This window comes from Peromyscus eremicus, chromosome 2 (genome assembly GCF_949786415.1).
Source record: "Peromyscus eremicus chromosome 2, PerEre_H2_v1, whole genome shotgun sequence".
NCBI classification, from domain to species: Eukaryota; Metazoa; Chordata; class Mammalia; order Rodentia; family Cricetidae; genus Peromyscus; species Peromyscus eremicus.
This window is the reverse complement of record NC_081417.1, coordinates 78,947,207-78,972,605: the sequence shown is the minus strand read 5'-3', so window position 1 is coordinate 78,972,605 and position 25,399 is coordinate 78,947,207. Positions and strand designations below refer to the sequence as shown.

Below are 25,399 nucleotides of genomic sequence, written 5' to 3'. Positions count from 1 at the left end.
TTAGGTATGTTTTCAATATCATACACAGATATATTTAGATAGATAATCTTCAAACACTTCAAAGACCTAGAGAATATGGCATTTAGTATGTTTAATAACCTAAGGCTTTTTATGACAATGAGACATGTCTGCTCCTGGCAGCACCAACTACTTCAGAGAAGATGATGGGCATCAAAGAAACTCCACATGGAGTTTGCTTTCTTTGTGGCAAAAGTTAGCCACTGGACAAGAAATTGCCCTTGCCTCAATTGCTGACAGTATACTGTCCAAACTGGACCAGCAAGACACAAAAAAGGTGACTGCCACACTTTGCCAAGACAAGGTAGGACAGTCCTTCAAAATTCCCTGCTACACAAAAATGTCTGTCATATATACTAGGCCTGTAGGTCAAAGTTGGATGCCCCAACGTTAAGAACTCTGGGTGACTGTCCAGGCAGCCAGATGTCCCTGTCATTGGGTAACATTTCACCCTTCTGGAGTCTGTTAGAGTTGAAGACTAGATAGTCACAATTAAAATTTTCCTTAATTATGATAAAAAGTAAATTAGGTACAAACCTTTAGACTCAGAAAGATAGATAACAGAGTATTTTCTCCAATTTTGCCAAATACAAATACTTGAGAGGCAGAGGCGGGCAGACCTCTGTGAGTTCAAGGCTAGCCTGGTCTACAGAGCGAGTTCCAGGATAGGCTCTAAAGCTACACAGAGAAACCCTGTCTTGAAAAAAAAACAAAAAACGAAACAAAACAAAAAAAAGAGCTGACTAGCTGGTAGCTTGGCAGGAAGTATAGGTGGGAGAGCAAGACACAGAGGATGCTGGGAGGAAGAAGGGCAGTCTCAGGGGTTTCAAGAGGCTCGGAGAGAAGCAAGGTGAATGTGCCATGTTGAAAGAAGGTACCTATATGTGGCAGAAGGGATGTAAGAAATACGAGTTAATTTGTAATTTATAAGTCACTGAATGATTATTTGGGAGTGGCAAATATACGGAGACACAGACAAACTCCTCCTACATAGTAAACAGATAAAGACTGGGGAAATGGCTCATTTGGTAAAGTATTTACTTGCCTTGCATTGCACAAGGACCTGAGTTTGAGCCCCAGAAACCACATTTAAACAAACGACAAACAAAAAACTGGGAGGAGGTAGGTGGATCTCTTTGGGGCCAGCCTAGTCTACACGGTGAGACCCTGTTTCAAAAAAAGAAGGCCATAATAAAGAAAAGAAAAAAAAATGTGGAGTATGGTAATGTGCTCTTGTGATCCTATCACATTGCACAGGCACAGGCAGATGGAACCTTGAGTCTTGTCTTTTTGTTGTTGTTATTGTTTGTTTGTTGTTTTAGTTTGTTTTCTTTGGGGCTTTGTTTGTTTTTCAAAAAAGGGTTTCTCTGTATAGCCCTGGCTGTCCTAGAACTCAGGAGAACAGGCAGGTCTAGAACTCAGAGATTTGCCTGACTCTGCCTCTTAAGTGCTGGGTGGGATTAAAGTTTTCACCACCAGCGTGTGCATCTTAGTCACTGTTCTATTGCTGTGAAGACACAATGACCAAGGCAACTCTTATGAAAGCAAGCAAGCCCCAATAAATGTTTTTCTAGTCCAAAGTCTCAAAGTCTTCTATATCCCTCCAACAAATAGCATGGACAAACCCATCACAGCAATACCCAACATCTGTCTTAGTCATTGTTCTATTGCTGTGAAGAGACACCATGACCAAGGTCCTCCCTAATGGAGGGCTTGCTTATTGTTTCAGAGTTTTAGCTCATTAATATTATGATGGGAAGTGTGACAATATGCAAACAGACATGGTGCCGAGAGAGAGAGAGAGAGAGAGAGAGAGAGAGAGAGAGAGAGAGAGAGAGAGAGAGAGAGGAGTAGATCAGAGTTCTACAACCAGATCTGCCAGCAGCAGAAAGAGAAATAGAGACTGGACTTGGCATGAGCTTCTGAAACCTCAAAGCCCCACCTGTGACACACCCCCTCCAACAAGGCCATACCTGTAGGAGCTTATGGGGCCATTCTTACACAATCCACCAAAGGTCTGGCTGACCAGCCAGTCCAATCTACTTGGAGGCCAGTGAGCGACCCTTCCTCAAAACAAGAAGAAAAAGATGGTGGATGGTGCCTGAGGAATAACACCACGAGTTATCCTCTGATCCCCTCACATGCACACACATCCACGAGCACCTCTAACATCTATATTACACACACACACACAAACACACACACACACACACACACACACACACACACACGCCTGAGGAATGACACACGATAGATTTTGAATGCTTAACAGCAAAAAGATGACCTAAAAAAGGAAAGCAATAGAGTAAATTTATAAAATATTATGACTTTTTTTAGGCAGGACTCCTTATGCAGCTCCAAAGCTGACCTCCAGCTAGAGATCCTCTTGCATCACGTCATTGTCCCAGATGCTGGCATTATAGGCATGTGCCACCACACCTGGCTTTAAACCTAATTTTCAACAGGAAAACTAATTCCTTAAAGGAGGTTTTATATCGATGTAGACATCATAAAGAAGTGTATATAGAAAACACACTGCATGGTAAGACTTTTGACTGCCAGAAAGAACATAGCCAATTGGCTAAAAAGCAACTGAAGTAGGATATATACAAATCAAACATTCATACATCAAATATGTTCACAAGTACAATATATTCATAGGCAAAATGCTATTTATAAGACTACACATCTTTCCCGGACTATGTTCAAGAGGGAAAATGCTCCCAAGACTAAGCCATCAGATGACGCTTATCTTTCAAGGGCTGTTCTGCAGAAAGCATAGGGAGACCTCCAGTTAACATTTCACAGGTATCTCGTCAAAGCCTATGCAATTAAGACTTGGCGGAATCAGTAAATTTAACAGACTTATCAGTAGGGCTGATCGATCCTTTGTGGAACTGGTGACAGAAAACAGGACTAAAGATACAAAACTTCAAAGGTAAGAAACTTAAGACAATTGTCCAGGGAAAGAAAAAAATAATCTTAAATGTTTCTGTTTGTTAATCCAGATTTCCAAATGCAAATAAAGGTACAACTGCTTTTACTTAAACTCACTAAGAAAATACATTCACAAAAAAGTTAAAATAGTGAACTTTTCCCACAATGTTAATTTTTACTATTTGAGAAAATCCACTAATGTTTAGCTTCTAGTTTTCCGAAAATCTGGATAAAGTGAATTTCTAAACCTAAACTGCCATGAAAACATTAACAAACCTGTCACTACAAAAGAATTAGACTCCCTACAATAAATATGCCTTGGTTTATCACTGTAAGTTAGATAAATTAGATAAACTAGAAAACTGATCACCTAGGTAGGTCAAAGGGGGTGTCTGTGTGAGAGAGTGTCACTTCTGTTAATCTTGAAAGATGGGAAACAAGAAATTTTAAGTGACGTTGCCTCTCCGAACGACCAATGAAATTGCTCAGGCTTCCCAGCCATCGCAAAACCATCAAGTTCACCACACTAGTTTTGCTGCTCTCTAGATCTGAGACAAACAACGGGCAGGATTTATTTTAGCTCACAGTGTCAGGATCTGTCCATCTCGGTGGCGAGGGGGTGGGGTGGAGCAGAGCATCACAGAAGGCAGGAAGCAGAGAGAAGGAACACAGGAAGAGGTCAGGGCAAGAACACACTCCCAGTGATATACTGCTTCCAGCTGCCCTCACCCTAGAAAGTTCCCAGAACTTCAAAACGGCACCATCAGCTGAGAACCAACACTAACCACATCGGCCTAAGGGAGCTACTTCATGTTCCAGCCATAACACTGACTTAAGAGACCCTGGGAAGAAAGCTTTGAGCTAGAGTCAACCAACCCAAGAGGATGGAGTGAGACTAGGCAGAGACGGACACCCAAGAAAGACCAGCTTCAGAGAATATCACACAAGGGGCTCCATGAAAGGCTATTTATTTCCCTTTGTATTCAAACATGATATACAATCAGAAAAGAACAAAAATAATAAGTAAATATCTTGCTACTACTTCAAAACGTTTTACAACAGAGCCTACAACCAGATCATGGAACATTCATTGCATTCAAGGAGCCCCTATTTTTTCCTTTCTTTTTCCACTTCCCCTGGGTAGACAAACAGACACATAGACACATAGACAAACAGACACCGACACAGACAGACAGACACACACACACACAATTAAGCCTCTGGCCTAGGGCTCTGGTGATCGTCTTAGGGCAGTGTCCTCCTCAATGGCTACGCATTTATGAAGCTGCCATAGCAGTAAGGTTTGCTAATATCCAGTTGACCAAAGCAGACCACAAGGGAAGGAGACAAAGGTGTCAATACTAGATGTTATTTATTTGGGGTATCGATGTAGCACTCTAGCTGGTAGCGTCTACCATATACTGTAGTGATGGTCATCGTGAAAAGTTCCGTTTGGGGATATTATAATTGGTGCTGCAAACGTTCATTCTAGGACATTTACTTTAGTGGTATGTATCTCCAAGTGGGACTGCTGAACCATAAGGCATGCATGTGTTTAGTGTAAGTAGATACTGCCAAACAGCTTTCCAATTTGTTCGTTCCAATTTACATTCCCATACTAATGTATAATTCCCACAGCAATGCAGAATTTCAGTTGCTGTATGTTCTCACAACACTTACTAATTTTCATTCTAATGAGTGTACTTCACTTTTATTTTTGAGTGGCCATATTTTAAAATACTTCACAAAAGGAATAAAGGAGAAAAATCTTGAACCATGAAACCAGGACAACTCCCCATCCCTAGCACAGCAAGCTCCTCCTAAAATATAGACATAACCATCTTGTTTAAATATAAGTGTGAAAAAGGGACCAAGCTATCCCGTGGCAGGTACTGTAAAGATAATGAAGAACTGAATAAGGAAGCCAACAGAGGCAGACCACAGAACTGGCAGAGACAGATGCGCTGTCGCCCAGTGCTTCACCATCTGCACTCTAACCCCTGGGAGGTAGGAGGCCTTGTTCAAGCCATCCTTGGCTATATAGCGAGTTCAAGAACAGCCTGGGATACACGAGACCAGAAAGACACAGAGAAAGAAAAGCAAAGCTGGGGTAGGGAGTGGAGAGACAGAAAATGAAAAGCTAAGAGCTTACACTGGGTAGTTGACAGAAAAATGCACAAAGAAAAACAACAGCAGTCAGGAGAGACTAGGAAAGAAGGGGACACTTACAGGGACACTAGGGCTTCATATAGTATATAAATACACACACACACACACACACACACACACACACACACACACAAATGTCTTTAGAAGAAAAAGTAAAGGGCTGGCAAGGTGACACAGTGGGTATTAAGAGCTGAGTTCAATCCCACAGTGAGAGGAAAGGACCTACCCCAGAAGGCTGTCCTCTGACCTTTACAATGTGAAGGGAAACCACACATAAATTAAAAGTGTAATTTTTTTTACAAATATGAAGACTGTGATTTTAAAAAATATAATTGGCCAGGTGTAATGGCATACTCCCTTCAATCACTGCCCAGGTAGACCTGTGAGTTAGAGGCCAGCCTGGTCTACACAGCAAGCTCCAGGCTAGCTTTGGCTGCATAACGACACCCTGCTTAGAAAAAAAAAAAAAAAAAAAAAAAAAACCACAAAAAAATGTTAAAAGGTATAAGCATAAAAGTTAAGCAAGAATTATCTAGCATATATATCACAGGAACCCTTAAAATGAAATACATTCAATAGTAGAAGTTATAACAGATTAAAATATTTGGGCCAATATACTAAAATATATTGTGTATCTTGGAAAATGAACAAAGAACATTCTTTGGCATATTCTAGTAAAAATATTGCCTTTTCAGGATGGAAAAAAAAATGTCTTTTGAAGATCTAGGCAGAGAGACATAGCTGCCTGTAAGAAAATCCAAACTGGACATACAATTCTGTGGTACACTGCCCACACGGTACATATGAGGCACTGGGCTCAATCCCCAGTCCTCATTCAACAATAGTCCAGTTAACCAGAATACAATGGAGTAAGATTCTATAAACTGTGATTTGTGACCAACTGCAATTCACAACTGGTTTTACCAATCAAACTTCTCTCAATAGAGGAGAAATCATGCTAGTTCGTTTACATATTCCCATAGCTGCTTTAGCGATGTGGTGGCTTAGTTAATAACTATAACACAAAATTATGACCTAAAAAAACGAAAGCAAGAAATATTTTTCATGAGTCACTTTTATATTGATGAACTTCTAACTACCAAAGATTACAGAAATGCTATTATAAGGGTTTGTGTTACACATGAACAATACAAAAACAGTATTTGTGTGCGTGCATGTATGCTAAGATGAAACCCAGAGCCTTGTACGTGTTAAGTACATGTTGTACCACTGAGCTACACCTCCTGTCCTAATCGTAGACTTAAGACCAATTGCAAAAGTTAGAGGGCAATGTATCTGTATGGAATGAACAGACAGAACGGAGAAAAGCTTGGAAACTGTACTGATGAATCTAGAGACCTGATTATGTACGGAAGCTAGGACTGAGGATAAGGAGTCACCCCCAAAATTCCTGTTTAAATTAGAGGACTATGAGATGGCAGAATGGTGCATAACTCCCTAGAAAGCAGCACATTAGTACCAATAGACCATCAAAAGAAACGTCCTCAGAAGTCATGAAAACAGAACAGCTTTTGCACTTCCAATGAATGTGGTCACACTTAAAAGTCTCTAGTATTCCAGAACTTTCTAATTTAAACCACTAAAAATAACAAAGATAAAAAGTATAAACAAAACAAAGCCTGAGGCAGACAGTCAGATTCCTGGAGCACACTGCCACTGCCCCGCCAGCCAAATGGAATCAATAAGCTCCAGGTTCATCCAGAAAGCCTGTTTCAAAAACTAAGGGTAAGATGGAGGGTAAGAGACAATATCAATCTCTGGCCTCCACAGATGGACATGTGCAAGCACACCCACATGTTCATGGGCACCTGCATGCACACATTCACATATACACAAATACGTACACATATAAGGCACACATGTACAGAAGCACAAGCACACCCATTCCTTTAAAAAGGCTGGAGAGATGGCTCAGTGGTTAGGAGCACCTGCTGCTCTTACAGAGGACTAGTATTAAATTCCTAGCACTCACATGAAGGCTCACAACTGTCTTTAACCCCAGTTTCAGGAATCCAGCTACCTCGCTAGCCTCCCCAAGCACTGCACACATGTGGTGGACATCACGAAGGCACACACACATACACATAAAATAAAAATAAATATTTTAAAAATAATAAACCTGTGGGAAACATGAAAAAGCAAAGACATAAAAGATGGAGCCACTAGAAATCACTAAACAGAACGAAGTAAATATGTAATCAGGGCTCCAAATGGGTAGTACCCTCAGATCCATCTTTCAAGTCCTAAATGCCAGGACCTCAGAATGGAACTTATCTCGGGAGCTAAGGTCTTCAAAAGAAGTAATTAAGGTAAAATGAAGTCATATTGGTACTCTAATCCATATAATCCTTTTTAGAATGACTGATGTCTTTACAAAATAAGATTAGGACACAGACAGGCAGAGGAAAACCAATCCAAGGGACCCTCAGAAGGCGACCACACAGAAACCTCCTAGGCTGAAGAATTATCAGAACATCACCCACAGTGTGATGCTGTTAGGGAAGCTGTGGAGAGAAAGGCCATGTCCCATCTACACAATTCACAAACATCCTTCACTGTGACTTAGACATATCAAGTCCTGCAATATAAGAGAGGATTTCTGATAGGTGATAATTATGCTTTAAATGATACAATGACAATGGAAAAGCCGTAACAGTATTTGTAAGGAAAACTGAAGGGACACAGTATTTGCAATTAGAAAAGGAATAAAGGGTTCAAGTCATGCCAGCTTTGAGAAAAGCCAATAACAGGAGAACCTAGCCAAGACATGTTTTATGCCTGAAATGAAGTTAACCAAAAGGCAAGTGGATAATTAAAAAACAACATGGTTAGCAAGGAGGAGGGATGGAGACAACTTTGGATCATTCTCTGCGATTACAAACAGATACATGTACTTTCTTTTCCTTTTTTTGATTTTTCGACTTCTCTGTGTAGTCCTGGCTGTCACAGAACTCCCTTTGTAGACCAGGCTGGTCTTGAACTCACAGCCATCCACCTGCCTCTGCCTCATAAGTGCTGGGATTAAAGGCTGTGCCACCACCACCTTTTAATGTTTAAGCTAACAAAAGAATCCTTGATGATTCACAAACAAACAACAAAAAATGTCCAGGCATCAAGTGAAAAGACATTTGCAATGGTTTTCGTTTGAATTCTGGTTCTCTGTAAGTTTCTTGTCTCCTCTTTACCGACCAGCAGCTGCACTGTGCATTGCTTTTTGTCCTATATCTAGAGCTACAGAAGCCAGAGTTCCAGAGGAGAGTAAGAAATTCGAGAGAGGAAAGCTGGTCTCTAACTTGCAGTTCTGGGACAAAGGTCAGACAGATCAGAAGGGAAAACAGCTAGATTATAAATACAGCAGTTTATCATAAGATTTTTTTGTATTTTTTTACAAGTTTTTCAGCTGGGTGTGATGGTGCACACCTTTAATCCCAGCACTTGGGAGGCAGAGGCAAGTATATCTCTGTGAGTTCAAGGCCAGCCTGATCTACAAAGCAAGTTCCAGGACAGCCAGGGCTACACAGAGAAACCCTGTCTCAGAAAGAAAAAAAAAAAAGAAAAAAAAAAGAAGAAGAAGAGGAGGAGGAGGAAGTTTCTCAAATACTTTTAAGTTATTTAAAGTTCTATTTCACGTGAAGATGCATAATTGTTTTGAAATATACATGTTACTTCCTTCTAGGTATAAAAATATTGCTGATGCCCTACACCTCGCCCCTTTGCTCTCTACATGATTTGCAAGTGTGATAACACATTTCTGAAATACATCTCCTTTGTCACTAAGGCTACCACCATCACCAGTATGAAATAGTGAAAGATCTCCCCAACTGCTTCAAGTGTAATACTTTGCAAAACAAATGAACGTTGCTGGGGAACTTGCCTTTCTCCAGAAAAGCCTATTAAAACATTGTTGACGCTGGACACAAAATAAAATCCCCAAATCTGCATTTTCAGTACTTTTGCTTTCTTGACCTTTATTTGAATTTGAGACTAAGCTTTACCAAACAACAGAATTTACACAGTCACTAGCCAACCACAGTCCTCATTATGGAATCTGTGCAGTGCATTTGTTCCCTAGGAAACCGACCAGAGCACACACAGAGTGCAATTTCAGACGAGCAAAAGAATTCTCCAATCATGGTGGTAAATAAAGTCCATACATAAGTCAGCTGATCCGAAGCAAACTCAAAAAGTGTCAGAGAAGAGCTAAGCTCCATGGAAACTTTCCTAAAGGGAAAAGAAAAAGAAAAGAAACCTGTGGGGTGTCTTTGGGTAACTATGTAGATCCCTTAAGTAAATATTATGAGCAGGTTTCTTTATAAACACAAACTGTCATATAATAAACTGTTCAAAATAAATGGCTTCTCTCCAATCCTCAGCTTCTCTGCTTTTGACAGTATTTAAGAGGGAAAGCTTCTTCAGAGTCAGCCTCATACATCTGGCACCAGGATATTAATCCAAGAATGGATCCTTCATTTCGGCAAGCAGCATGGGCTTGCGCTCTTAGTGCGAGATGACAAACCCTGCAATGAGCAGTTTCTGTCACACCTCTCACTCAGGCTTGCTTCCCCACCAGGCCACAAAGAACTGCGGGGTGGAGGGGGGGGGGGGGGGCGGGACACGATGCCACAGGACCAAAAGTCACAGGTCTGTAAAGAGCAAGTCTGTTACTGCCCAGTTTTCTACTTTATTACGCTAGAAGTGAACACAAGAAAGAACCAGAAAAGCCTGTAGACTTTCAAGTCTCCCAGATTTAACTGAGGACAGCTTAGTGTTGCTTAGGAAAACAAAATACAGTTAAATGTCAGCTTCATTTTAGAGGCCAATTTACACAAATTCCTATTTTCTGCAAGGAGCATTTATTTATTTGTCATAAGGTTTAAAGAAAAAAGCATCAGGGGGCTGGAGAGATGGCTCAGAGGTTAAGAGCACTGACTGCTCTTCCAGAGGTCCTGAGTTCAATTCCCAGCAACCACATGGTGGCTCACAACCATCTGTAATGAGATCTGGTGCCCTCTTCTGGCCTGCAGTCATACATGCTGTATACATAATAAATAAATAAATCTTTAAAAAAAAAAAAAAAAAAAAAAAAGAAAAAAGCATCAGGACAAAAATTAATTCATTTGCCCTCTTAAACAGCAACTGACCAAAAGGAAAATCAGTTAAAAACATGCAAGCCTCTCTGGAATGCTTCTGATTACACCATTATTAGTTACACAGAAAGAAAAATAGTAACAACTACACACCAGTCAAAAACAAATGAAAAGGCAAGGTATTATCTCTCTGCCAGCGCAGATAAAAACACTATACTGCTGATCCAAGAAAACTCAGGCACAACTACTACTTTGCCAAAGCATTCCCAACACAGACTCACTGTTAATTTTTCCCGTTTACACAGAGATGCTTTGTTAAGTCTTATCACTCACTACCACTGACAATCTAATAAACACACAAACAAGTGATTCAGTTTGTTAGTCTGCTTTTTTTTTTTTTTTTTTTTTTAATTTCAACCAGGGACAAAGGGCTGCAACTCTGATGATGTTCTAGAACTCCCTGTTCATGATAAGGCCAGACCTAATTGGAGATGCCTCTTCAAGCTATTCATAAGGTTTAGTCCAGAGTGGACCAGACCAACACACTAAGTTCTATGTCTTTGTGTAGTTTAAATTCATTTACCTAATCTAGACCAGAAATAACAGCAGGAGATAATAAAACCTGATCAATTATGGTAGATGAAGCTGCCTCTAGACATTAAGTGTGCATAAATGTATAGTCCAATAACTGATAAAAATTCAGAATGCAGCACAGACAATCTAATGTAACTGGGGCAAGAATCTAGGGTAAATTTTTCTCCCACAAAAATCACTATTTTAAGCATATTAAACTTTGATAAAAATAGTGTACTTGAATAAAACTGCATTGAATTGTATTTTTCCTTTAATATTTAAAAAATTAATGGAAATTTAAGTAGTTTCCCCACCATAATATTTCTTCCTTCAAATTTAGTTTTTTTAAGGAATCTTTCACTTTCTCCAAATGGCTGTAACTACCATTGTTTAGTGATCCTCAAATCTATTTTAAAAAAAACAAAAAACAAAAAACAAAAAACCCAGGTAACAAACTTACATAAGTCAATATGAATTTTCACACAGTAGACAAAAAAAAATTCTAAAAGTGAGGAATAAACAGATTAACATAAGAACATAACCCTGTACCTTCATAGAAAACATTAGTCTGTGAAATGAATTTTATGAATGCTCACTGGCCTTCATTTATTATTTGACTATCTATGAACACAAAGCAACTAACTGTTCACGAAGTTAGCAAGCTAATCAAGTAAGAAAATTCAGAACTACTACTACCTTACACCTTTCGAAACACCATACCCAACATATACAACAACCTAATCCTTGGTTTGTATGCATGGAATACATAAAGAAACACAGGTGGGAAAATCACTTTTAACATCACGTTCTCCTCCTATGATGTGAAAAGTCTCCTCTCTTAAAACGGAAAACAAAGGTTTTAGCCTGCATGGAAAGACCTATCGGTTTTACTCTCTAATGCAAGCCCTACAGTAAAAGCTGTCACTACCGGACATTGATTGTAGTTAACTATCTAATAGGTAGACTATTCTATTGGTGCTAATCCTAACGACCATGAGAAAAAACTTTACTCCAAAACTTCAAAACCAAAATAAATACAATTGTTTTAAAAAAAAAAAAATCAGCCGTGCTCGATCTCCCCCATTTAAACCACTATCTGACCTTTAAATATTAAAATCAAACACAGCCGTAAGAAAACCACAAACATTTTGTTTGTTTGTTTTGATCTGGTCAACCCAACCTCCTCTAGCTAGGACACGCACTAGCTTTCTTGATCTATTTGATAACAAACACAAATCACTGTGCGCAGCCTCAGACTGGGGGGAGCCTTTGGGAGAAAGCCCTCCTCCGTTAGAAACAATAAATAAGGGAGCGAAGCGCCGCACGTTCCTTCACACACCCCACACGCACCTCCCGGCGCCTCCCGACAACCAAGCCAGCCCGGCAGAGCCCCGAAGCACCTCAGGACTCTGCAACTAGCACGGCAAACCGTCCCTCCTCCTTCCCGCCCTCCTGCCCGGCTCGAGGATGCTGGCGCAGGGACGGTCCCCTCCGAGACGCCGCGGGCCGCGAACCCGCGGGCACCCAGCTCTGCGCCCGCAGACCCTTCCGCCCCTAGCGCCCTCCCGCCTCGCTGGCCCCAGCAGACAAAAGGAAGGTTCGGCGGGTCACGGGGCGGCCGCCCACACACAAAGAGGCCCCGCGCCCGCCGGCTCGCCAGCCCGGCGCGGGCTCTCACCCACCTGCAGGTGTCTGTGCGTCTGTCCATAGGAACGCGGGCGGTGGGGCCTGCGGGAGCCGGGCGGCCCGGGCTGGACGGGGCGGGACGGCGGCGCGGAGGGCGGCAGCACCGCGGCCCGAGGCCCAGACGCCGGAGCCAGTGGAGCGGGAAGGGCGCCCCGCGGGCTGCGCGGCGGGGGACGGCGGCGGTGCGGTGGGGGCGCGGGCGCCAGCCTGGCTCGGCCACCGGCGCGCGCCGCTCCGTGCGCCCCGGGCTCCGCGCGCCCGGCTCGGAGCGCGGGGGCGGGGCCGCGCGGGGCGGGGCGGGGCCGGAGAGGGGCGGGGCGGGGGCTCGGACCCGGGCTTCAGCCGGCACCGGAAGCGCTCGGCGGGCGGCGGGACCCACAGGAAGTGTGTAGCGACGCCCGCGGAAGGCGCTCGACCCGCGGCGCTCGCTGCCCTCCGGGGGCGAGGGCCAGCCTCCCGCCGCGGACACGCGCAGCACTGAGCCGGCCGAGCTCGGCCCCCGCCGCTCCGACAGGTACAGAACCCGCGGTCTCTGTGACTTTCCACGCGGGTCGGTTGGCCCCCGTCCCCACGCACTTCAGCCGAAACACTCGCCGTAAGCGGAGCCTGCTCGCTTTCAGACGCGTGCCGGGTGGCCTGCGACCCACAGTGTACTCACGCCATAGTGTCCCAACGCCCCACCGCACCGCACACACCTGTAAACCCGACTTCTTAGGAAAAAAAAAAAAAAAGGATGTTTCACGGTGTTAAAGATTCTATTCTACAAGGCTAAATGATTTCACTTCAAAATTATGAAGAGTTAAAGTGTGGCAGACCAGAGCCAAATTATCTTGGGCTTTTTTAGTTCCTTTGGAAGCCATTTATTGCCCACCCATGTGTCAAACATTATACCCTTGTGCCTAAGGAAAACCTTTAAAATGTATTCACAGAGGCTGCAGAGACAACTCTGGTTAAGAGCACTGGCTGCTCTTGCAGAACACCAGGTTCCCAGCACCCACACCCAGGCTCACAACAGTTTGTAACTCCAGTTCTTAAACTGGATGCCTTCTCTAGCCCCTGCAGACACAGACGGAAATGGTGCACACACGTACACGCGGGCAAAACGACCCTAAAGAATAATAGTAAAACATAAAATAAAATGCATTGTTCGCTGACTACCAGCTTCCACTAAACCAAAAGCTACACATCTCATCAGCATACAGAAAACCACTTGGCTGTAATCTGCCTACTTGTACTCCGTGCCATTTGGGAAATGCCTTGATTCTGTGACTTTCTTTGTTCTATAATAATAAAAATAATAATAAAATCTCATGTAACTCCTTCCACAAAAAGCATGTCTCTTGGGGCAATCTGAATCCATGTTGCTGGGCCATCATCACTCCTAGTTGGCTAAAGAATAGACTATCTCCCGGCGACCACCGCCTTTAATCCCAGCACCAGGGAGGCAGAGGCAGGTGGATCTCTGTGAGTTTGAGGGCAGCCTGGGCTACAGAGTGAGTTCCAGGAAAGATGCAAAGCTACACAGAGAAACCCTGTCTTGAAAAACAAAAAAAAAAAAAGGAAGGAAGAAAGAAATGGACTACCTCTCTGAGCTAAGAGCTATGTTTTTTTTTGCATCTACACACTCATCCCACCTAGGGAGTAGGGCTGTCAGTAACACCTAAAACTCTCAGGCTGGTGGTCTGGTACACAGAGACCGGAGATAACCTATACATCCTGGCAAGACTGAGGCAAAGCTGCAAGTTTAAAAACCCCTTTCAGCCGGGAAAGGGTGGAGCACGCCTTTAATCCCAACACTCAGGAGGCAGAGGCAGGCGGGTCTCTGTGAGTTCGAGGCCAGCCTGGGCTACAGAGCAAGAGCCAGGACAGGCACCAAAACTACACAAAGAAACCCTGTCTCGAAAATACAAAAAAATAAAAATAAAAATAAAAACCCTTTTCATAGCACTTACCAGATACTCAGGTTTGTGCCAAGCATTCAGTAGGCTGTTAATTAATTTAGTACTAGGACCCTACAAATCTGGGGCTACTAACATTACTATATTATGGAAAAAGTGTTAACATTTTTCATTGTTTTTATATGTATGGGTGTTTTGCCTGCATGTACGTCTCTGTACCATGTGTGTACCTGGTGCCCTTGGAGGCCAGTAGAAGGTGTCAAATGCCCTGGAACTAGAGTTACAGATGTTTATGAACTTCTACATAGGTGTTGAGAATCAACCCAGGTCCCCTGGAAGAGCTGCTAGTGACCCTAACCACTGAGCTATCTCTCCAGCCCTGCATTTTCAGGTATGTACTGAGAAGTGATATTGCAGTTCATTAGATGATTAAGGTTTTAGTTTTCAGAAACTGAGGCTCATAGAAACTAAGAAATCTTAAGTACCTAATTTCTTGTAGAAGCTAAGATTCATTCAAAGCAGTCTTGCTCCAGAGTCCATGTTCTTTATTGTTTTTTTTTTTTTTCTCTCCCCCACCCCTCCGCCAGACAGGGTTTCTCTGTGTAGCCCTGGAAGTCTTGGAACTCACTCTGTAAACCAGGTGGGCCTTGAACTCAGAGATCCACCTGCCTCTGCCTCCTGAGTGCTGGGATTAAAGGCATGCACCACCACCGCCTGGCTCCCATCCTGTTTCAAAATGTTTATTATTATTATTATTATTATTATTATTATTATTATTATTATTTTAGACAGAATCTCATGTAGCCCAATATGACCTCTGCAATCGAGTTTGAAGTGAAACCACCTAAACACCCCATGGGTAGAAAGAAAGGTTTATTGGGACTCAAACTGCCAAGGCTGAAGGCAGAGTCCATGTTTTTAACTCCCTTTTCTTCTCACAACACTGAGCAATTTCCAAAACATTTATAATGCTAGTAAGTCATATTTAGAACATAAATGACTAGCCTTAGGTACGACCCACATACGGCCTCACACCTCCTATGATAGGAAATCTCATTCACTCATACCTCTGAGGTAAATGAGAGAAGAGACTATGACAGAGATTGTAAACAAAGGATTCAGGGCCATCCCGGACCTGTCAGGTAACTTACATTGCCACATCAGTCAGTTCTCTCCTACATGGCGGCTTCCACCAGTCCCTCACAATCATGAGCTGTTTAAGGCTGATATTCTTTTATTTAAGTATTTTATGTGTATATTGCATGTATGTCTGTGTACTACATGCAGGATGGCCCACGAAGGTCACAAAAGGGCATTGGGACTGGAGTTAGAGACCATTGTGAGCTCCTGTCAAACCTGGGTCCTCTGGAAGAGCAGCAAGGGCTCTTAACAGCTGAGCCAACTCTTTAGCCCCTTAGGCTGATATTCTTACCCCTATTCATTATCAAGACTCAGGTCTGAGCTAAATAAAAACATTTTTATAAATGCTTTGAGTCAGTGAAATTTATTCAAAGCAAAGCAAAACTTCTCACATAATTATGAAATAATCTTTTTCTGCACTGAAGATTTGTCACTTGATTGGTTTAATAAAAAGTTGTGGGGGGGAGCTGAATGGCCAGTAGCTAGGCAGAACTTTGGGGACAGACAAAATGCTGGGAAGAAGAAAGGTAAAGACAGGGAGAGTCACCAGACAGATGGAGAGGAAGCAGCATGGGCAATACAGAGTAGAGGGAATAAAGCCACAAGACAAAAAGTAGATTGATAAAAGTGGATTAATTTAAGTTGTAAGAGCTAGTTAGTAACAATTGTAAGCTATTGGCCAAGCTTTAATAATTAATAAGACATCTCCATGTGGTTATTGGGAGCTCGCAGGCAGGACAGAAAAATCTGCCTACAAATGGTATGTTATGATACAGCATAGACACATGTCCACATGGAAAGCTTATTTTGTGGGGAGGGGAGAGGGAATGGAGGGAAGGAGAAAGGGGAAAGAGAAAGAGGAAGAGAGGGGGGAGGTGCACACCTCGTGGGAATAGAGAAGGAGGGAGGGTGGGAAGGAGGAGGGGTTTTCTCTTAAAGTGGGCTTTAAGTAAGATGATGTCAGGACATTGGGAGGACTGGGATATTATCTGCTTATTGGCCAGGATTCTAAGAAGTGATTCTGAATACTCACATGGTGACCAATGTGGGGCCACATATACCTACATAAGACCTGAGAAAACTTTAAAAAACATTCTAAACACTCCCCCAAAAAAGAGTCAAATGCGGCATCCTAGTCTCATGTCTTATGCCAGCTGCAGTACAGAGACATGTCTCCCAACAGCTGTCTGCATGCGTAGGCCACCAGTAGGTCATGAGCTAAGCCTCGTGGCGGGTTTAAGGTTTTGCTCATGCAGACAGAAAAGGTTACTGATATGCAGTAAAACAAGTTCAGATGGAGAAAAACTCTAAACAGGTCACAGTGTGTTTAACATTGTGCATAGGCTTAAAGGGAAAAAATGGGTATAGATAGTCACAGAAAAAAATTTGTTTAAAAATAATAAAATGAAGTGTTTAAAGAGAGAGTGGAGTAATAAAAAAAAATAAGCCACCTAAGGATGTAAAATACACAGGGAGTCTGAATGCTATATGTTATTTTGTTAACTTTGAATTTCTTAAATGCTAATGTGCAAAAAATATAGCTACTAAAAAACATTGGAATATAGAAACTGTTGAATTAAACCAACTTATATATTTTTAAAATGTCTTAACTTAAAACTGGAAGTCAATACATATGTTGTGTTAGAGAAGAGGTTATGTTTTGTTTCTACAGAAAACGAAAGGCTATGGATTAATTCAAAGTTAAAGAGGATCAGGTTTGATCAGGGGACACCCCCTGAAAATCCTGGCTACAGACATTAAAGCAAAACAAAACCTAAAGCAACTACAAGACAGGTAATGTATATTTTACCTGCTCAAACATAAAACAAAAAATCATCTTTAACTGACTTGTACACACTGCATATTTCATTCTTGTGTTAATGCAAATATATATGTTACCTTTGAAAATGTGTATATTGCCGGGCGGTGGTGGCGCACGCCTTTAATCCCAGCACTCGGGAGGCAGAACCAGGCGGATCTCTGTGAGTTCGAGGCCGGCCTGGGCTACCAAGTGAGTTCCAGGAAAGGCGCAAAGCTATACAGAGAAACCCTGTCTCGAAAAACCAAAAAAAAAAAAAAAAAAGAAGAAGAAGAAGAAAATGTGTATATTTTCAGAACAAGGGGACCAGACACCAATGAAAACTGGTGACCTGGGTGGTCGAGCACCTCAGAGTGCCTCTGTTGCCGTTTCCTCAAAGTTTGGCATCCAGAACAGCTTTAAGGCTGCTGGCTAAGATGGTCCAGCCCCACAGACTATTCTAGCCAGGACTGCAGATAAGCCTTGTGCTTTCCCTTTGCACAGAGATTGAACAACAGATGGTACAGCTAGCTCTCCCAGTACTTGACTATTACCTCAATTTTCTCAGGGTCCCTTAGAGATGCCATCATACCCCAAACAACAGGAAGCAACCTAGAAAACACGACACCCACATTCCCAAGAGGTGGGATGGGAGTTTTTTGGTCATTGAGTGGGTTATGGATATTTGTCATCATTTGGGGGATTGGCTACAAGTTGTTATTAAAAAATGGTCAGGAGGGGCTGGAGTGATGGCTCAGTGGTTAAGTGCTCTACCAGAGGACCCGGGTTCAATTCCCAGCACCCACATGACAGCTAACAACTGTCTGTATCTCTAAGATCTGACACCCTCAGACATACATCCATACACCAATGCACATAAAATAAAGATTAAAAAGAAAAAAGAAAATGGTCAGGAAAAAAGTTGAACAAAGGAGAATAGATTCAGGGATCTCATTCTGAAAAGAAAAAGGGGAATATAGAAATAATAGGATAAAAGGGTAGATTATTGAATTGAATCTACTTTTAAACTAAAAAAGCAACTACTAGTCTTAAATACTTTACATTGGTATGGATTTTTTATATACTGATACAAATTTAAGGTTCTTTTTGTTATATCTGTTTCTACTCTTGTTTAAGGTATTTTTGTATGTTGATACAAATCTAAGGTTCTTTTTGTTAGCACATCCTGTACCTGTGTGGCTTTGGAAAGGAGGCTCTGCCTTTGTTTTCCGCTGTTGTTTGTGGCTGCTGATCTCTAGCATGTGGTTCCTCCTGGTCCACTCACATCTTCTCTTTTTCCGTTGCATTCTGATCAGTCTCCATCGGCTCCTCATTTTCTGAGACTTGTGCACTTCTACTAGGGACGCACTGGACATACTGAAAATGCCATGGACGTTTACCCGAACCTTGACTTTCACTTTTGAGCTGGAGCCTTCAGACTGTGGAGTGACTTTCTGAACTGAAACTGAGCGATAGCAGGATCTGGATCGGGCAATCCTGAGGAGAGCCATAGTAGACCTCAAGAGGGAAAGGTTCCTTTCTCCAAAGTCCTCACCTTTTGTTTGCCCTATCCAGACTGATCAGAATGCAAAGGAAAAAGAGAAGATTCAAGTGGACCAGGAGGAACCACATGTTAAAGAGCAGCAGCCACAAACACCAGCAGACCTACATTTCTACTGCGTTTAAAGTATTGTACATATACAGCTCATTTAACAATGTAATATAAATTTCTAGTCCTTGAAAGTTACTATTACAAACTATTTAGGATAATAAGGAAATACAGGTTAGTAGTTAGTCACCTATCACAACCAAACTTGTAGTTATGTATGTTTTCAAGGTTAAACAGAGATATATTTTAGATAGACAGGTGGTCTTCAAAAACTTCAGAGATCTACAGAACGTGGTATTTAAGATGTTTTAATAACATAAGGCTTTCTAGGGCAATGAGACATGTCTGCTCCTAGCAGCACCAATCTAATTCAGAGACAATAATGGGCATCAAAGAACCTCCTTATGGAGTATGCGTTCTTTGTGGCAAAAGCTAGCCACTAGGCAAAGAAACTGCCCTTGCCTCAGCTGCTGACAGTATACTGTCCAAATAGGACAAGCAGGACACAAAGGAAAGTGTCTATCAAACTTTGCAAAGACAAGGTAGGACAGTCCTTCAAAATTCCTGCTTCACAGAAAAATCTATCAGATATCCTAGGCCTGTAGGCTGAAGATGGATGCTCCAACATTTGAGAGGAACCTCAGATGACTGTCCAGACAGCCAGATGTTTCTGTCCTTTCTTTAGTTTTGGAAGTTGCCTGCTCTGCACTTCCTGTTTACTTAGGTAGTATATCCTTCTGAGATCTTTGATAGAGTTGAAGGCTAGATGGTCATAATTTTCCTTAGTTATGATAGAAGGTAAATTGGGTACAGAGCTTTGGACTCATGAAGATAGAATAAAGAAGCCGGGCAATGGTGGTGCATGGCTTTAATCCCAGCACTCAGAAGGTGGAGACAGGTGGATCTCTGTGAGTTCGAGGCCAGCCTGGTCTGCAGAGCAAGTTCCAGGACAGGCTCCAAAGCTACAGAGAAACCCTGTCTCAAAAAACAACAAATTAATTAATTAATTAAAGATAGAATAAATAATGAAGTATTTTCTCCAAATATGCCAAATAAAAATAGACTGGACATTGTAAATATAATTTTTTTTTTGATATTCACAGAGATCTGCCTGCCTCTGCCTCCCGAGTGCTGGTATTAAAGGCATGCGCCACTACCACGCAGCATAAATATAATTCTTACCTGATAATTGTTCTTATTGTTTATAGTTTTATTGTTAGAGTTAAAACCTTTCCTTTTTTATTTAGACAAAAACGGGGAAATGTTGTGGAATAATCTTTTTGTGCAGTGTGAAGATTTGTCACTCAGATTGGTTTAATAAAAAGCTGAACAGCCAACAGCTAGGCAGAATTTTCAGGACAGAAGACTCTGGGAAGAAGGGTGGAGACATGGGGAGTCACCAGCCAGATGGAGAGAAAGCAGCATGGGCAGTACAGAGTAACGGTAATAAAGCCATGAGACAAAAGGTAGATTGATAAAAATGGGTTAGTTTAAGTTGTAAGATCTAGTTAGTAACAAGTGTAAGCCATTGTCCGCGCTTTTATAATTAATAAGGAGTCTCCATATCTTTGTTCATTTGGGAGCTGGCAGGCAGGCGAAAAAAATCCACTACACATAGTTAATTGCCACATCTTCCTAAGACGTGCTCCTGCGGAGAAAAATGGAACCTTTATGCATTACTGATGTAATAAGGTACAGCCACTATGCAAAACAAAATGGCAGATTCTCAAAAGATGAAAAATTAAATTATATGACCTAGTAATCTCACTTCTAGGCGTGTTCCAAAAGACAAAGTCTTTTTTTTTGGGGGGGGGGGGGTTTGAGACAGGGTTTCTCTGTGTAGCTTTGCACCTTTCCTGGATCTCACTCTGTAGACCAGGCTGGCCTCGAACTCACAGAGATCCGCCTGCCTCTGCCTCCCGAGTGCTGGGATTAAAGGCGTGCGCCACCACTGCCCGGCAAAAGACAAAGTCTTAAAGAGGTATCAGATCACAATATCCCAAGATGTGGAAGCAACCCACATGCCTATTGAGAGATAATAAAGAAAATACAAATATTATTCAGCCTTTAAATAATCTTGTCCCATGCTACAACATGAATGAACCTATTCTAAATGAAATAAGCCTATTACAAATGGACAAGTACCAAATGATTCCATGTTCGTGAGATAGCAGGTGTCACTGACATCATGGGGGAAAAGGCAAAATAGGAATTAATAGGGCCTACTAGTGGGCATATCCAACATTGAAACTGCAACATGACACCACCTACAAAGTCCATGCTCAAGAACTGCACAATTGAATATTGTTTTAAAGGGCATTATGAATGAGGTCCAGGATACCTAGGACTACCCAAAGAAACCCTGTCTTGACACAAAAAAAGTATTAAAAACAAAATCTTATAATGGGCCCTCAAGCTGGGGAAGATGCTTACCTACAAGCCTGACCCACACGGTGGAGGAATGGATCCTGTTCTTGCAAGTTGTCCTCTGACCCACATGCACACCCATACACAGACATACACAAAATACATATTAAAAATGTAAATCTTGGGGCTGGAGAGGGTGTAGCATTGAAGAGTGCTTCCTATTCTTCCAGAAGACCTGAGTTCAGTTCCTAGCACACACACATCCTATAGCTCACAGCACCTGTAACTCTAACTCCACAGGATTCAACATGCTTTTCTGGACTCCATGGGCACCCAAACACACCAAAACATATAAACACAGATGCACACACATAAATAAGAAATAAAAATCCTTAATAAAATAATAGATCTCATACTGTTTTAAGTAAGTTTGCCACTTTGTTGGGCTGCATTCACAGCTATCACAGATTAGATAACTCTGCCAACAGTGGCATGAAGATTTAAATATAATTAGGTGGTGGTGGTGGCAAACACATTTAATTCCAGCACTCAGGAGGCAGAGGCAGGCAAATCTCAATGGGTTCGAGGCCAGCATGGTTTACTGAGGGAGTTCCAGGACAGCCAGAGCTGTATAAAGAAACCTTGTCTCACAATAAAATAAGTAAATAAATAAATAATAAACAAATGAATAAAAATAAAGATTTAAATATAGTTAACACCACCGGTATATACTAAAAGTTATTAGGAGACTAAATTTTATATTCTACTTTTGCCACAATTAACTATATGTTTTTGCTGTAAAAACAGCCACTCTTTATGTCTGTTTGCCCCAGAGAACTTGTGGATTCCTTACCTGCAAAACAAGGGGCAAGAAGCCAAGCTCTGAAGTGGAAAGAAACTGCTACAGAAAAACATTCTAAAAGGCATCTTCAGCTGTCTCATGGTGCTTGGGCTGGAGAGTTTCATGTCAACTTCACACAAGCTGGGGTTGCTGCAGGCTGCAGGAAAACATGATGGAATCCAGCCACTAGCACAAAAGCTACTGCTTGGAAAAGTCAAGGACTTCTCCAAAGATCAAGCCATGGCTTAAGAAGTGGTGGTGATATTTTAGCTTTTATATATATGGTTCCTAAAATGGTTTTCTTGCATGCTTCCAAGAACTCCTAACAGTGTATTTATCTAAAATGCCTATCAAGCATCCAAGGCCATACGAAACAACACCTGTCTCCTAGGTCAGGCGGATAGCTTTATTTCTTGTGCAGTTTAGGGTGAGACCCTCCTTTCTGATACAACCTTACTAATAGACCCCTAACTTCTTAACCACTTCTAGGAAAGTAGACTGAGCACATAGATCCATTTTGATATACTAACCGGTCATTAGCACTCAGTTGACCTCCTCTTTTACCACTCCCATACTGTTTTAAGTAAATTTGCCATTTTGTTGAGCTGCATTCACAGCTATCACAGTTGGAAAAGAAGGCCTGACAGTCACTACCAGAGGAAAATTCTTTTTTTGTTTTGTTTTGTTTTTTTTGTTTTTGTTTTTTTTTTTTGTTTTTGTTTTTTGAGACAAGGTTTCTCTGTGTAGCTTTGCACCTTTCCTGGAACTCACTCTGTAGACCAGGCTGGCCTCGAACTCACAAAGATCCTCCTGGCTCTGCCTCCCAAGTGCTGGGATTAAAGGCGTGCGCCGCCGCCGCCGCCGCCGCCGCCGCCGCCGCCGCCGCCGCCACCACCACCACCACCTGGAAAATTCTTGCCTACCTTTATGACCCCGTAGAATTCAAGCCTGGTGACTTTGCTGGGCCAGAGATTTGCTGTTGCTTGGGTTTATAACTGGATTCCAGAGAGACTTAGAACGGGAAGAAGAGAAAAGAGAATGGAAGAACTAGATGGGTAAGAACTTGAGAGGAACAAACTGAGATGGGGAAGAACTAGATTGAAGGGCAAGAAGAGAGTACTAGAGGAACGAGATGGAAGATGAGGAAGAGCCAGATGGGGAAGAACAAGATAGAAAGAAGGAGATAAGAGAGGAGCTAAGATGGGAAAGAACTAGATGGATGAGTACCTAGATGGGACAGAACTAAAATGAAAGAATTAAGATAGAACTTAGAGGGGACAGCAGATTAATGTAGGGAGAAATCAAGCAAGAAAGGAGCTAGGTATGAGAGCAGAATAGAAGCTATGTAGAGAGAGAACTGACTCAGAAGAATAAAGTGTATGGACTAAGGAGTTTCGTGTACATAAATTCATTTCTTTTCATTAAAGATTAATTATCAGCTAGTCCTCGATATGGTATCATCTGAGAGGAGGGACCTCAATTAAGAAAATGCCTCCAGCCAGGTGATGGTGGCACATGCCTTTAATCCCAGCACTTGGGAGGCAAAGGCAGGTGGATCTCTGTGAGTTCGGGGCCAACCTGGTCTACACAGTTAGTTCTAGGACAGCCAAGGCTGCACAAAGAAACCCTGTCTCGAAAAGTAAATATAAAACAAAGAAAATCCCTCCATAAGATTAGGTTGTAGGCAGGCCTGTTGTTGGAGGTTTTTGGTCTTTGCTCTTTTTTGGGGGGTTCACCATCCAGCTCCCAAATAAATCACATACAGAGGCTTATTCTTACTTATGAATGCCCAGCCTTAGCTTGGCTTAGTTTCTTGTCAGCTTTCCTTAACTTATTCCGACTACCTTTGCCTCTGGGTTTTTCTCTAACTTCTGTAAATCTTATTTTTACTTGGTGGCTTGCTGTGTAGCTGGGTAGCTAACCCCTGGAGATCTCCTCCTCCTTCTCTGGCTCCTAGCTCTCCCTTTTCCAGATTTCTCCCTATATATATTCTTTCTGCCTACCAGCCCCACCTATCCTTTCTCCTGCCTTGCTATTGGCCGGTTCTTTATTAGACCATCAAGTGTTTTAGATAGGCACAGTAACACAGCTTCACAGATCTAAACATATGCGGCATAAGCAAAAGTAACAAACCTTAAAATAATATTCTACTACACAGGCCTGTAAGGCATTTTCTCAATTAGTAATTGGTGGGGGGTGCCCAGCACATTGTAGGTGGTGCCATCCTTGGGCTGGTTGTTCTTAGTTCTATAAGAAAGTAGGCAGAGAAAGCCATTGGGATTAATCCAGTAAGCAGTTCTCCTCCATGGCCTCTGTATTAGCTCCTGCCTCCAAGTTCCTGCGTGAGTTTTTGTCCTGCTTGAGTTCCTGTCCTGACTTCCTTTGATGATGGACTGTAATGTGGAAGTATAAACCTAATAAACCCTGTCCTCCCCAACTTGCTTGGTCATGGTGTTCATTACAGCACCAGTGACCCTAAGACAGTGCTGGGAAGAGTCTCTAAATAGGAGTGTGGTCCTGGTTACATACCAGTGTCTCAACTGAGACTACATGAACCAAAGTCAGAGCAAAAGCAAATCAGAATGGTCCCACCAATGCCTACAACTCAGCCTTCAACTACCTCTGTCCCTGGTTGATGAAGTTCCAATATTCTGCCTGCCAAATACAAATCTTTGGTAAAGGAACTTTTCAAATTTTTCCTACATAATTCTGGTAACCTACCAATAGTTACCATATATAACAAGAAAAAAGAATGAAAACAAAATGAAAAGAGAACAGTGAAAACATGCACACATGTCCCAGCTGTCCTGGTCATTAGCTAGAACCTTTAGAATAGCTGTGATTAATATGATCAAGACATACAGGACGGGATGGAGGATTAAATCCACTACACAGTAGGATTTAAAAATAATCAAATAGAGCCCACTGGGGACATTTCAACCAAAACTGCAGTAGACACCGGTGTGCATCCATGAAGATGATGATGATGGCAAAGGCAGTCGAAGCGCTGGTGAGAAGGTGGGATACCAGAGGTGGGGTACCAGAACTCCACTTTGGTGCTAGCAGGGTGCTGTGCACTTTGGAAAACATGGCAGTCCTGCAAAAGGTTAAACAAAATTCCCATACAACAAAACTGCAGAGCTTCTGGCCAAGAAAAATTGTAGCAGCACAAATAATTTACATGAATGAATATTCACAGGCAACATTATTCATAGTACCTCCAAACTGGGAAGAACTCAGTTGTCCATCAGTTTA

The 25,399-nt window shown here is 42.1% G+C and overlaps 1 long non-coding RNA gene across 2 annotated transcripts; it reads left to right on the top strand.

Annotated features, from left to right (window-relative positions):
* Positions 1 to 12,875: 12,875 nt before the first annotated feature.
* LOC131904733 (uncharacterized) lies at positions 12,876 to 22,798 on the top strand. Of its 2 annotated transcripts, none has more exons than XR_009377811.1 (4): positions 12,876 to 13,005; positions 14,698 to 14,780; positions 17,202 to 17,323; positions 22,111 to 22,798. It is a non-coding gene; the product is annotated as an uncharacterized LOC131904733 (long non-coding RNA). The 2 variants fall into 2 exon arrangements; XR_009377812.1 differs by lacking the exon at positions 22,111 to 22,798 and adding an exon at positions 18,903 to 19,999.
* Positions 22,799 to 25,399: the final 2,601 nt, after the last annotated feature.